Raw genomic sequence first — 13,943 nt, 5'->3', positions numbered from 1 at the left:
AACACAGACAAATATATCAAAATATCTCTTTGATTGATTTGGAAATATAACTCAAAACCAAACTTGTTTACACTGTGTTTGTGTTGTACTGCTTTGTTGTGTATTACCTTCTTGGTAATTCACTGAATATATAGGATGGACTTAATCATTTCAATCCTATATTAATAAGTATGAGACCCAACCAACTTGTTGGTGTCCCCTCCTTTATTATTGTGGGTGGAAGACATTCTTTATTGTGGATGGAAGACATGGGTGGATGGAAGACATGGGTGGAGGGAAACGATGACTTATGATTCCAGGTGTATCTTTTCAACAACGACTTCTGTTTTTTTTTTCTTTCTAAGAATTGCGTCATCGTCACTAAAAGGATCAAACACTATACCCAAGGATGTACTTGAACTATAACAAAGGTAAATTAATGACATGATTTTACTTAATTGCAGCCTTAATTAACACTACAACCTCACTGGGTTTCTTTCTCTTTCTCCTCCATTTATCTTTTGTTTTGTTGTTTTTTTTTAGTCAGATCGCCTAATCTAAAGCATCTATTAAGCAAAGATGATTGGTCAAGCAAGTGGTGATGTCGGTAAAATTTTAATAGTTTTGAAACCCAAAAAAGTATTGTTTAGTTGTAGATGGTTCTACTCTGCACTTTAGGTGTTTGATGAAATGTCTTAATTAAGTTAAATAGTTGTTTTTCTTTGTTTTGAGGGTGAAAATGTTATTGGATTGAATTGTGTAGACATAAATAAATAATCAAAAGCCAAATTAAAATATTAAAGAACTTACTGAGCCATTAGAGATTCAGCTAGGTAAAGATAATTTATTATTTGTATTTTTAATTTGGTTATAAATAGACGTCTAACTTGAATATTAATCAAATGAGGATATTTCCAAGAGGTGTTGTGATTTCTTTGTGGGCCTGTTTATGTCATCGCCTCTCTTCTTATTTCTGAGATTCCAAGAATAAAGAACACAAAGTCTTTGTTAAGTTAAAATGCTTTTGTATATGTGTGATGTTCTCTGTTTCTAAATCTCATTGTGTGATGTGTAGACGAAACAAAAAAAAGTAGCCAGTGTTGCATTTAGCTTGAATCAAAAGGTTCAATCATAGCATTCATGTAATTTCTTCTTCTTTTTTCACCAGGAGTTGTGTTTATCAAAATGTTTACGCATGTAGTTTAGATGTTTCTGAGAAATGTTTTTTTTATTCTCTCTTATTTATTTATTTATTTTTTTTTTTTTCAAGTAGGTGACAAATGAGTGGTTAAAACAGGTTATTACTGATGCATAGAGGCATCGCCTATAGAAACTATACCCATCTGTATGTTTTTCAACTAATTATACCGAGTGAAAGTTGCACATAGTTCTAAGAGTTTAACTTTTATCATTTTAAAATTATTTATTTATTTATTTGCCCTTGCAGCTTCTCAACTTGATTTTGTACTAACATAGTTCCAAATTTTCAATAACAAACTTGTACATGTACTGAAAATATGTGTATCCTTTACATACCATGAAGCCTTTGATGATCCTGTTAGTTACATGTAAAGTTTTTCAAGTGCATTGTTGCTCATTTAAATTACATGGATTTAATTATAATGAATGTGCAGGCTTTTTGGTTGTTTCTTCAAATGACAAGGATCCTTCCTATCAACAAGTTTGTGGATCTTAATGATGGTGCAATGGATCCAAAGATTCCAGAATATTTTGTTTTTGTACACAAATAATAGCAAATTGGGAGATTAGGGAAGGAAATGTCACAAGGTGTGGTCTTTGGTGGGTTGAAATGTTAAAATCAAGTGGTCAATATAAAGAGGATGCTTGTGTTTACTTTCTTATATCTGATTAGGTAATATTCAATTCTTGTTTGTGAACAAAAATATTATATATGAGAATTTTGTTATAAAAATTCAATTTCTACCTTTTAGCCAAACGAATTATGTATGGATTTCATCCCTTTCTTTCTTTCTGGTGATCTGTACGAGAAAGTATGGATATCTTAATACTTTAATAGATAATTTTGTTTTACTATTAGTAACAATTTTCATTATCGAATATCAGTGACAATAATTAATTGCAAGCATTATTCTCCAAGTTGTAGCATTGTATTTTCAAAGTCTAACCTATTAAGATATTTTAGTTTTAATAATACATTCTACTTTTAAAATCTAATATTGTTTTGAACACCTTTCTGCCATCTGATTACTGATCTATTTTCCATATGAATTGGTGCTTTATAGGACCCTTTTCATCCACCAAAACCTGATGATGTTGCTACAGATAAATTTATGTATTTTTCAATCAGCAAGGCTTATTGATTCTCAGTTAGGTTTGTGGTTATTGCAAGGTGTAAGAATGCAGTGAAGTCATCTGGTAGTCTTGAGAGAAAGGACTGTTTAATGATGCATTACTTAAAGGTAACAAATATACAAAACTTTCTTTAGCTTTAAAGAATATTTGTCTCATATTACCTTTAAGTGTAGGTTATTTCTTAGGACTTTAAAGAAGATTTGTCTAATATACAAAACTTTCATTTATTTGTCTTTTTTAGCATCCTAGTTACATTTCTTTCTATTACAGTAATGGACTTTCGACTTTTTGTAAATAAGACTTTGTATTTCGAATTTTTTTCCCAATTATAGCATGGTACTTTTAGCTATTTTCTTATTAGAACATTATACTTTCAGATGTCTACCCAATTATAGCATTGCACTTTCATCTTTTTATTTTTTTTTATTTTTACTGTGACATACTTTGAAAAGTCTACCTATTTATAGCATCGAACTTTCAATTATTTTGCTTATTAGGACATTATACTCTAAAAAGTATAACTAATTAAGCATTATACTTCAAGTTATAACGTTATACTTTTAATTAGTTTCCATTTTTAAAATCGAACTTACTGAGACATTGTTTTAAATTTTTTTTTTCTATTAGGACAATGTAATTCAAATTTCTTTCCCGTTAAGATTTTTTTTTTGAAAATCTAACTACTTATAATATTATACTTTCAAAATCCAACCTATTAAGATATATATATATATATATATATATATATATATATATATATATATATATATATATATATGTAATTGTGGTTCTGTAATCAACATTCGTATGCTATTCTTTTCACTAATTGAAATTTATTGAAACAAAAATGGAGATTATAAGTACTAACAGATAGTAATTTGTCACTTAGTCATCATTTCATGTTGCTTTACATTGACTTTATATAGAAGCACACATCTTGTATCTGTATGTTCTACCTATTATTGATATGTTTTATGGCTCATCAAGAAGGATAATGTGACAATTCATCCAACTCAATATGCCACAGAGAGGTTTGAAGTTGATCAAGTAAGGCTCTTCACTATTTATGGAAATGTCGTATTCCTCTAAAGTAGTATTTTAGTTTTTTGTAATGTATGTTTGATTAGATTCTGTATTATAGTAGTAAGATATACTTGTTTTTGTCATAATATACCCTCAACAAAATCACATTTGTCATAAAAAATTATCTGTCAGACGTTTAAGGAGCATAAGTATACCCTAATCCCTGAAACGATTCTCTAAAAAAAAGAATACTTTTTGAAGTTTTGGTACTCCTTTCATGGTTTCATAAGTTTTGCTACCCGCTTCCTGAAAGATTGCCTTCTGAAATAGTAACTATATCAAGTGTAGGGAGATCCTCTGAATGTATCACATTTGCAAGATATCTTATGAAGACATAGTTCTTTAAAGAGGGTCAAAATCAAAGGAAGAGAAATAGTTAGGCTTCCAAAGATCACCAGCCTCTCGAAATATAGGCTTTGCTCTCATATAATTTTTACATTATCATGACAAAATTTTCATTTATTTTTGGCAGTTTGATAAATTATCACTGGTCTGGGGGAAGTTACAGCTGCATCTTTTGGGGGTTGAAGAGTAATAACACACTTTTGTTTTTAGTTTTTTTTTATAGCAACATTATATTTTAATTTGTAACCAATAATAGCAACATTATTTTATAGATAAAAGTAAAGCATGGTACTTGCAATTCGTTACTCATTATGGAAACAATACATAGTTAGATCTCTTTACCAATAATAGCAATATGTAACAAATGAAGTACATTACGGGTTGAAGTATAAGTATGCTGCTATTATGGATACAGAACCAAGTATATTGCTTTTATCAGTAAAGAAGTTTAAGTATGTTGCTGTTATGGATAAAAATAAAAATAAAACAACATTCCTATTATTGATAAAAAAGTACAAGTATGCTGTTGCTATTATGGATAAAAAATGTAAGTACGTTGCTATTATGGGTAAAAAAAGTATGTTGCTATGTGTAAAAACTAATGAACATTGCCTACATTGGAAAAAAGTGTAAAGTATGTTGCTTTTCCAAGCAAGTTGCTGATAGACCCTTGTTGAATCTATCATTGTAACACTCACACTAACAGAAGTTCTTGATAATATTCATAAAGATAGTTTTCTCACAATTCTTAGTGGGATCTTATTCATACGATTCAACAATATGTTAAAACATCAGAGTACATGACTATCAAAAACCAATAGCAGGTAAAAAACCAAACTCTACTTTGTTGATTACTTAATATTAATTAATATACATGCAAAATGTCTTAATACGGTAACAATAAAAAATCCTTTCCATATAAGTCACTCTGTGTGTTGCAAGTTTGCAACTGAATGCTATTTAGATGCTAAGGTATATAACCTTCTATTAAAACATTATATTATACTTTCTTAATCAGACCCATTAAGGCACTGTAATTTATTATTTTTCCAATCAAGTTAAAGGTATATAACCTTCTATGGCATTATAACTTTAATTTTTTTTATTATTATTATTAAGACTTTGTATTTTGAAAATTTAAACTTGTTTAATTTTGGTTAACCATATATAGCATTTTATATTCAAAATCTAACCTAATTAAAACGTTGTATTTTGCATTTCTTTTGCTTATTGAGACAACGAACTTTGCAAAAGTTTTACCTTTGAACTTTTTCTTATTAAGACTTTTTACTTTGAAAATCTAATATTATTAGACATTATACTTTTTTTTTCCTACATAGAAAATGTATTTTGGAAATCTAGACAACCATAACATAGTAAGATATTTTCTTCTACTTTTTTTTTTGTCCTATTAAGACATTGTTTATTGAAAATCTAAACATGTTTTATATTGGTTACCAGTTGTAGCATTACACCTTAAATTTTCTTGTTAATAATGCCCATGTTTATTTAGTTATATATATATATATATATATATATATATATATATATATATATATATATATATATATATATATATATCTTATCTTACTTTGGCACACATATGAAAGATCCAACCAGATGATATTATGGTGGCTCAGTTGGATTTTAGTGTAGTTAATGACATCTTGACAAAATTGTTGTTTGTTTTAGGACTTAATGGGGGACAAAACTTTACATTGTATTTTATAATCAGTAAGGCTTATTGATGCTCAATTAGGTGTGTGGCTATTGCATTGAATCTCAAATAAGGGTGCTGGGTGATTACTGCCTTCTACCCATTTATTTATAGCATCAAACTTTCAAAATTTTTTTTGCTTATTAGGACATTTTACTCTAAAAAGATTTACCTAGTTAAGCAGTGAAATGGATTTGTATTTGGGGACACCTGGCATGCTCTTTTAGAAACTGTATACTCATTTCTGTTACGTTTCTCCATGTTTTGTAAATTTTGGGTTTTAATTTTCCCTGATATATTACATCTGATGGGTTTGATATTTAGCATATCCAACTGATTTTGGAAAAAAGCTTATATCATCAGATTGTGTATTGTTCCTGATATAAGGCAAATAACCCTTTTTTTTTTAATAAGTGCTACCTGAATAATGATGTCTTATATTTTCTGGATTTGTGTCCATATCTATGATTGACTTGATAAAAATTGCTTTCTTTTAGCAAAGAATTCAATCTATTTTTTATGTTAAAAAGTTCACTTAATTAAAAAGTTCTTAATGTCAAATTCATAATTAAGTGATGCTTTCTTGTCTATATCAGTGGTCTTTCTCTTGCTGTTATTGGAGGTTCCCTGAAACCCCCCTTCCCCCTATGTACATATGTAATTGTGCTCCGGTTGTTAAAATTTGCATGCTGTTCTTTTTACTCACTGAAATTTATGGAATATGGATACAAAAATGGAGATTATAAGTACTAACAGATAGTAGTCCGTTTCTTGATCATCAGTTCAACAGCATGTTCTTATTGTCAGGTTGGTGGTTTAGGTCCAAAAGGGAATCTTTTTTGCAATTTTGGTCCTTATTTCAAGGTTTCATAACGCTTTTGGTACTAGGGTTGTTGTCACGTAGATGTTAAATTTATGAAAAATAACCATTTTGTCCCTTTCATCATCATCTCTTTGATTTCCATTTTAAAGGAGCAGGATGAAATTTCAACAATTATCATATATGTTGAAGGAGCAAAACTAAAATATGGTACTTATTTCTTGGTGTGATAATGCGTTTGGTCTCTAGGTCTCGACTTCAAACAGCCTATATTCTAAATTTATGAAAAGGACCATTTTGCCAATGTCTTTTTCATCTCTTCCATTTCCATGTTGAAGGATCATATTTTACCCTCAACAAAATTCACCACTTCTCTTAAAAAATTATCTGTCTGGTTCTGGAGCATAATAACTTTAACAACACAGATGTTAAATATTTGTACATGACCGTTTTGCCCCCGTCTTCTTCTTCTTCTTTTTCATTTCTATGTTCAAGCAAATTAAATAAAACCTCGAAAAAATTCATCTCTTTCATTTCCACATTTAGAAGTTATTGTTTTTCCTGGGAAACAACTTTACAAGTGACAACCTTGTTTTGGGTCATTGTCAAAGTCAAAGTCAAAGTCAACATGAAAGGAGACATAATTGGGCTTCCAATGATCACCAGCCTCTCCAAATGGCTACCAAAAATAATTAGGCTTTGCTCTCATATAATTGTTACACTTACACACTATCATGACAAACTTAATATTTTTCATATATTTTTGGCAGTTTGATAAATTGTTATTGGTATGGGGAAAGCCATAATATCAAGATACTTACATTTCTTTTATAGATAAATGCATCGTACTTGCAATTCCTTTACCAATAAATAGCAATATGCCAATATTGTAACAAATAAAGTACATTGCCCATATTATTATGGGTAAAAGAATAAGTATGTTGTTATTTATGTACAAAAAGTAATGTGCATTGCCTATATTGGTAAAAAGAGTAAAGTACTTTATTGCCAGTGGTCAATAAAGTACAGTTTTGTTGCAAGGTTTGTCCCTGCTACACCAGATGTGTTGCAAAATGTCTATGAAGTCCCAAGTGAAATGACTATTTTGTCCCTGTCTTTTTCTCCTTCATCCTCTAAACCTAAGATTCCTCAAATTTTCATTCTAAACTCTAATCAAACCAAAACCCAGTAATTAAACTAAAAGTAAAAACAAAAAAAACAGCCAACTAAAAAAATTAGTATTAGGTTACAAGTTTTATTTTTATTTTTTGGATCTTGATTTTGTTTTAGTGTTTGGGTGTTTATTGAAATTGGTTTGGTTTTTATGATTTAAGATGAAGGAGATTGAGAAGATGAAGAAGATAAGGGCAAAAAAAGTCATTTTACTTCAAACTAATTGATCATTTTACTTAAAAACCTTTTTTTTTAATGCACTTGATGCCAGAGACGAACCTTGCATTGTTTTTCATCATAAGCTTTCTGGTGTTTTGTTTCTTTAATGGAATGATTAGGTCCAAATTTCAACCGTGATCAAAACGGCATGCACACTCAACTCTTTAACCTATCTCCCAGGGGTATTCTGGTCATTTAATAAAAAGGGAAGAATGAGCCTGGCATTCCTTCCACCTGCCCCTATAAATGGTTGAAGTCCACCAAATAAATAATAAATTCAAAGGAGTTTATTTGCCTAAGTTGAATTCCGTCCAAATTTTCAACCACATTGGAATCTTGAATTCCAATTCCACCAGCATCCACAATCCCAGTTCCTAGTTGTGATTATCAAACAGGGAATTTCAAGAAATCCAACAGAAGTGGATTCCATCCAAATTGTCAACCAAACACGTCAAGAAATGGAATCTCGGATTCTGCAACCAAGCATCATTTTTCCTTAAAAATAATACATTATGATTATTATTTCGAAGTTTCTTTTTTTGAACAAAAGTTGAGATGGCCGAGTTGGTCTAAGGCGCCAGATTAAGGTTCTGGTCCGAAAGGGCGTGGGTTCAAATCCCACTCTCAACATTCCTAATTTTTTTTCTTTATGCTTCCATTTTTCTTCAAACTTTTTGTGTTTTCTTACTAGCATTAAAAACATTTGCAACATACTCATAAACTAATTACAACTTTGGAAAATCATTATTGACAATCTCTTTCTCTTAGGGTCCAATACAAATTAAAAGTAAATAAATCTTCTTTGATTCACTATGTTTTTTCGTTACCCTTCAACAATCAATTTTGTAATAAAATTCTGTATTAGTTCATAATAGAAAATTAGAAACACCCGTGTTGCTTAATGTTTTGCTTGTACTATATCATCATATCAAATCACAATTGGGTTGGAGCAATAGTGGCAACGAATGAAATCCCAAAAAAAAAATAACTAATTCCAAACTGAACAAGAATAATAAAATAGGTAACTAATGGTCAAAAAACTAATTAACCGAAAAAAAAGATTATAAAAGATAAACATGATGATTTACAAAATGAACTACAAAAACACATTTGGCTCACGTTAGCCAAAACTCATAAAAACGAACTGTAACCACCCCCAAGGGCCAAGGGGTACTCTTGGATTAAATTTGGCAGATACCTTCAAACATGGGCAAATGATAAAGCCAATATTCTGTAACCAAATAGCAAAATTTGTTAAATTATATGGTTATATGAAACAATGAAGTTTTCTAAAAGAAAAAAGAAAAAAAAAACAAATAGTTACTATTAAAGTAAAGTCAATAAATAAACTTATTTAAAGGGTTAAGCTTACTGGAATGCTTAAAATCTGCCCTTCGGGGTTAGTTAACTAAAACCGGAAGGCTTCTTCTTGCAGCAACAGGAATTGACTTTAATACCCTCAGAGCTTCTCGTGCGGATACTTTAACAAAATCAGAGCACAAATTCTCACTCTTACTTAATTTAGAAAGATATAACCAATCATCATCAACCATGTGGCACACCTCCATGACTGAATATTGACCAAACACACAACCACAACAACCACCGGAAACAAACTCCCATGAAACCAAGAACCTATCCATGAAATGACCAATTTGCCCTTGATGAAGTTGTTTAACATTATTAACCAATTCCACCACCTTACATGATCCATTGTCGGGTAAAGTATCGGTTTTTAATTTGAATTTTTCGTGTTCGTTTTTTTGCAATGAACAAATGCTTGTGTGAGTTGACTCACTAAGAATCTTGACTCGTTTGGCTTCGGATAGAATAGACTCAAAAGATTTTGTGTTTAGAAAATGCATATCAGATGTATTTAAGAAAACCATTTTGTGTTTAGAAAATGCATAATCTTCCATTTCTATAATCTGAGTCATCTCGCTTGAAACTTTGACTTTTTCATTAGAAGAAGCAGCATAGAATGATTTCATCTTCATAGGTAAAGTGGAATTCACAGAACAACATATAAGAAGCTTGGTGCCTTTGGAACTAGGCGATGGACATAGGTAACAACCTGCTGCGGTAAAAGAAGACTGCAAAGGGCAAAAAGGTAAATTTACATTTAGGTAAAATGGGAGTTGAAGATGGTAAAAATTAACACAAACCTTGCATGGAAACATAATACGTATTTAATCCAATAGTAACTTTTGTGCATTCCCACGAACTGGTCTTTGCCTTTGTGATATGAACTAGAAATAGAATATGACAAATTATGGAGAATTAAAAAATCTTGAACATAAATGTTTTTTTTTTTTTTTTTTTTTTTTTTTTTTTTTTTTGTATTTTGTATTTTTGATTGTTGAAACCTGTAAGAGGAGTGTCACAAACTTGGATAGACAAATATCAAGCACTTTTGATGGATTTAGAATACTTAAATCAATAATGGCGTATCCTTCCTGCATATCCAACAAACAAGAAAGCTGCTTGATTAAGAATAAATGATGTTTATAAATGCAAGAACTAGCAATGTACTTTCATTTTTTCCTCAATTTATCTATTATGCATTGTATAATTCTTGATTTCTTGAGGATAAGATAAATTTTGTGATATAATGAAATTAAAAACTATAAAGAAATATATTATTTTGTAGAAACAAACAGGTAGGTACTTACTGGCATAACAGTCACAGATTGATTCATCAAACTGCAACAAATTTGGTCAACATAGACACGAGTCATTCGACACGCGGATATAACCGCTTGCAACTCTGATTTAAATATACCTGTGGAAGGTGTTTGACTATTTGTGAAATGTCTAAAATACCCTTTAGTAGTAATCACATAACAAAATGAATCTTGTGGATCCAAATCAGTATATCTATATCATCTAAAATAGTAACTATTATAAAAATATAGCTATCAAACTCACATGATGATAAGTTTCCCAATGACATTCGGATCCTATTGCGTGCAAATATTGTATTTTGATTTGTGGGATCTTCCACCCACTGTTGTTTACCCTCTTCACATATCTGTCAATGAGATATAAATATATAAATTTATCAAAAACTCAAAGTAATGTAAGAACAATAGCATACCTTATACAAATCTTGTTTTGAGAAATCCAAAAGTGGGCGAACAAGTAGAATGCTGTTTGAAATTCCATCATCAAGACTCTGATGTGTAGCAAATAACTGAGTGGCCAATGCCATGCCAGCTAATCCAAGAACACCACTATTGCGAGATAGCCTAAGAATAAATAATTCCGCCTGAATTTTATTCATTTTTTTTTAGTATCTCAAACCATGTAATTCAAGAAATAGAAATTGACATTACGATTTTCTCATTAAAAATGGTTATAATAATCACAAACCTGGTCATCAGCATGATGTGCAATTAGTAGCAACCCCTATCTGGTGTTGAATGCAAATATTCTGTAACTTTTCATATCTGAAAAGAATATAGCAAAACTATCAACAGATTATATATATACACACACACACACACATATATATATATATATATATATATATATATAGAACTCTTGATACCTCATATCACGAGCTGCTTCTTGCAAATGGCTGAGTTTTGGCCTACCATCTGGCCATTTGCAATGGGCAATCTCACATCTGATTCCTACAAAGATCCAAAATTAACCATCTTTTGTCCTGTAAAAAGTTTGAGTTTTTTTACTTTTTACTGGCAAAAACAACTCAAAATTTGTACTCATATTTAGGATTCGATGTTGAACTGTTTCTGCTTCGTTGCTTTCAGGACATAATCCATGGTCAACTATTATTGCCAATAATCCATCAATAACATCTTTGTTTTGCCTTAAAGCAGCATTCAGTCCATGAGTTTTCCAATCAGCAGCTAGTAAACATAACGCCATGCTGTCAGGACCACCAGGAGACACCCACAGCTGAAACAAGATACAAACAATTTGTAAAAATAATAACAAAAATGAGTAGAAAAGAATAATCAAGAATTCAAATATGATTGTGTAATTGGGTATGTGAAACTAACCAATATGATGATGGGGTTTGAGACCTGCCATAGCCATACGCCTTGAGAAAGTTTCTTTGTACTTTGAGAGTTCAATTGATTCATCTTGGAGATTAGAGGAACAACCACACAGCAATCGAACATGGATTGATTTTCTTGAAATGGAAGAAAAGGTATGAAATTTAGGGGAATTCTTTGAGGGTGATGATAATCCGATTCGAATTAAGTGTGAGCATGGCGTTGGATCATAAGATTCTACCAAAGATGACATAAATATAAGTTAAAACATGATAGTTGTTGGAAGAAACACATAAATACATAATTAGAGAATGGCTGAAACTGAAAATACAAAAATGTAGACAGAATTATGAACAGAAAGGCAGAAATGAACAGATTACAGAATGGTTACCACATAATTACAAAATTATGTATTTCAGAATTACATAAATGATAGAAATGATAACAGATTGAATAATTAAAGAGATGGTAATTGAAGCAACAAGCAACAGATAACAGATTACAAATGATAAAGTACAGATTACAGAGTACTGGATGGTGATATGGTCAATGCAACAACAAGTAACAGGTAACAAATAAAATCATAGAATGGTTACAGAAATGGTAAACTAAATATGAATACATAACTAGAGAATGACAATGACTAAAATACATAACTACAAAGTATTGGATGATGATATCCAATATCCAATACTTTGTAATTATATATTTTAGCAATTCTCTAATTATGAAAAACAAGTTTATTCTTAGCACTAGGTTACAGCATTGAGTTCATTGTTAACAACACAAATTTACAGTAACAAGCAACTACATTGAGTTCATTATGATGCTCAAAGGAACTTCATTGAGTTCATCTTAGCACTAAGATACAGTTACAATGTAAAATAAGAACAAACAACAAGTACCACTGTTGCAGTATGCAGATAACTCTCAATGTAAAATAAACTTGAGCTCTCAAACTCAATTCGATGGTAAATCAGAATAACAAGCTCACCTGTAAGTGTAGAATTTGGAGTTTCGAACTGCTTTAGGGAGGAATTAGTAAATTGCCCAGCTATATCTCAGATTCTACCGATACTTGAGGCTTTGAAGTCTTGAAGCACTGAAGTAAGGAGAAAAGCAATTCTAGGGTTTTTTTACTCCTTTACGGTTCAATTCAAACAGGAATAGAGAGTAAAACCGTTTAAGAAAAAAGGGTTAGAAGGTATAGCGTCGTCGTTTTGTGTTTGTGAATGTTGTGTATTGTACACAAAGAATACGCAAGGCAGAGAAGAAAACTAAATGTGTGGGTGTGTACTCTATAGTCGGAGCTGATAACCGATGACGTCGTGGCGGTGGCGGTGGCGGTGGCGGCGGCGATGGTGGCAGCGAGCGGCGGAAGGGTGAAGCAAATAACGAAAAGATTCAACGTTTTTATCTCTACTTTGTTCATAAAAACTGTATTTTTATTAACTTTTGACAAAATTACAACAATGGTTATGTTATGTCAGAGGCAAGTTTGGTTGAAAAAGATTTGGATTCATTAGTCAAAAGTTTGATTTTGTTGGCCAATTTGATTAAAAAAATTCAAATTTTTTTATAAAAACATATTTGTCTTCGGTATTTTTTTTTTCTTTTATGAAAATTTCAAAACTTTTTTGTAAAGACATATTTGTTTTTGGTATTTATTTTTCTTTTTCATTTTTTTTTTGGTAAATCTCCAGAAAAGCCCTAAAATTTTAGTCCAATTTATGAAAAAGTACCAAACTAAATTTTGTTTATAGAAAAGCACAGAATGCCGGCTAAAACTTCGAAAAAACCCTTTTTGGCCGGTTTCGGAGATTTAGTCGGTAATCTGTCCTTTTTCGTTAGTTTGCTCAAAATATTAGGACTTTTCTGAAAATCACCGGATAACCAAAATATTGGGACTTTTTTGAAAATTACTATGGAATTAATTGATATTATTATTATAAAATCATTTATAAACATAACAAATATTTTTTATTATAAACAAATGAAATACATTTATTGCTAATTTCTATGAATAGAATGGTCGACTAGGTACTTCTTAATTGTTTGTTGACGACTTCAAATTCCTTATATTCCTCCTATGTATCGTTGTGAGTGTCATATGGAGATGTACTATGTAAGTTTTTTCAATTAAATACAAGAGCTGATAATATTTATTAATACACAATCAATAAGTGTCTACTTGCTATTAAGCGTGATGAAAAAGGTTTTTTCTAAGTTTTAGCCGGTATTCTGTGCTTTT

At 30.6% G+C, this 13,943-nt stretch overlaps 1 long non-coding RNA gene, 1 other non-coding gene and 1 pseudogene across 8 annotated transcripts; 2 read left to right on the top strand and 1 right to left on the bottom strand.

The window, feature by feature from the left end:
* The first annotated feature begins 146 nt into the window (after positions 1–146).
* On the top strand, positions 147–4,163 carry LOC145129156 (uncharacterized). Of its 6 annotated transcripts, none has more exons than XR_013717325.1 (6): positions 147–410; positions 527–586; positions 1,614–1,852; positions 2,351–2,420; positions 3,301–3,360; positions 3,869–4,163. It is a non-coding gene; the product is annotated as an uncharacterized LOC145129156 (long non-coding RNA). The 6 variants fall into 6 exon arrangements; XR_013717324.1 differs by having other exon boundaries at positions 523–586; XR_013717329.1 differs by having other exon boundaries at positions 523–586; positions 2,244–2,420; positions 3,304–3,360.
* Positions 4,164–8,219: 4,056 nt separating this feature from the next.
* TRNAL-AAG (transfer RNA leucine (anticodon AAG)) lies at positions 8,220–8,300 on the top strand. Its single transcript has one exon. It is a non-coding gene; the product is annotated as a tRNA-Leu (tRNA).
* A 336-nt stretch (positions 8,301–8,636) lies between these two features.
* Positions 8,637–11,945, bottom strand: LOC145130041 (uncharacterized; annotated as a pseudogene). Its single transcript, XR_013717753.1, has 11 exons — positions 11,696–11,945; positions 11,396–11,591; positions 11,221–11,305; positions 11,043–11,119; positions 10,768–10,938; positions 10,599–10,701; positions 10,343–10,452; positions 10,037–10,126; positions 9,836–9,919; positions 9,043–9,763; positions 8,637–8,901 (listed from the first exon to the last, which is right to left on the bottom strand). The product of XR_013717753.1 is annotated as an uncharacterized LOC145130041 (transcript).
* Positions 11,946–13,943: the final 1,998 nt, after the last annotated feature.

Source organism: Lactuca virosa, chromosome 8, assembly GCF_052849685.1.
Source record: "Lactuca virosa cultivar CGN04683 chromosome 8, Lactuca_virosa_CGN04683_v6, whole genome shotgun sequence".
Lineage (NCBI taxonomy): Eukaryota > Viridiplantae > Streptophyta > Magnoliopsida > Asterales > Asteraceae > Lactuca > Lactuca virosa.
This window is presented reverse-complemented; position numbering and strand designations above follow the sequence as displayed.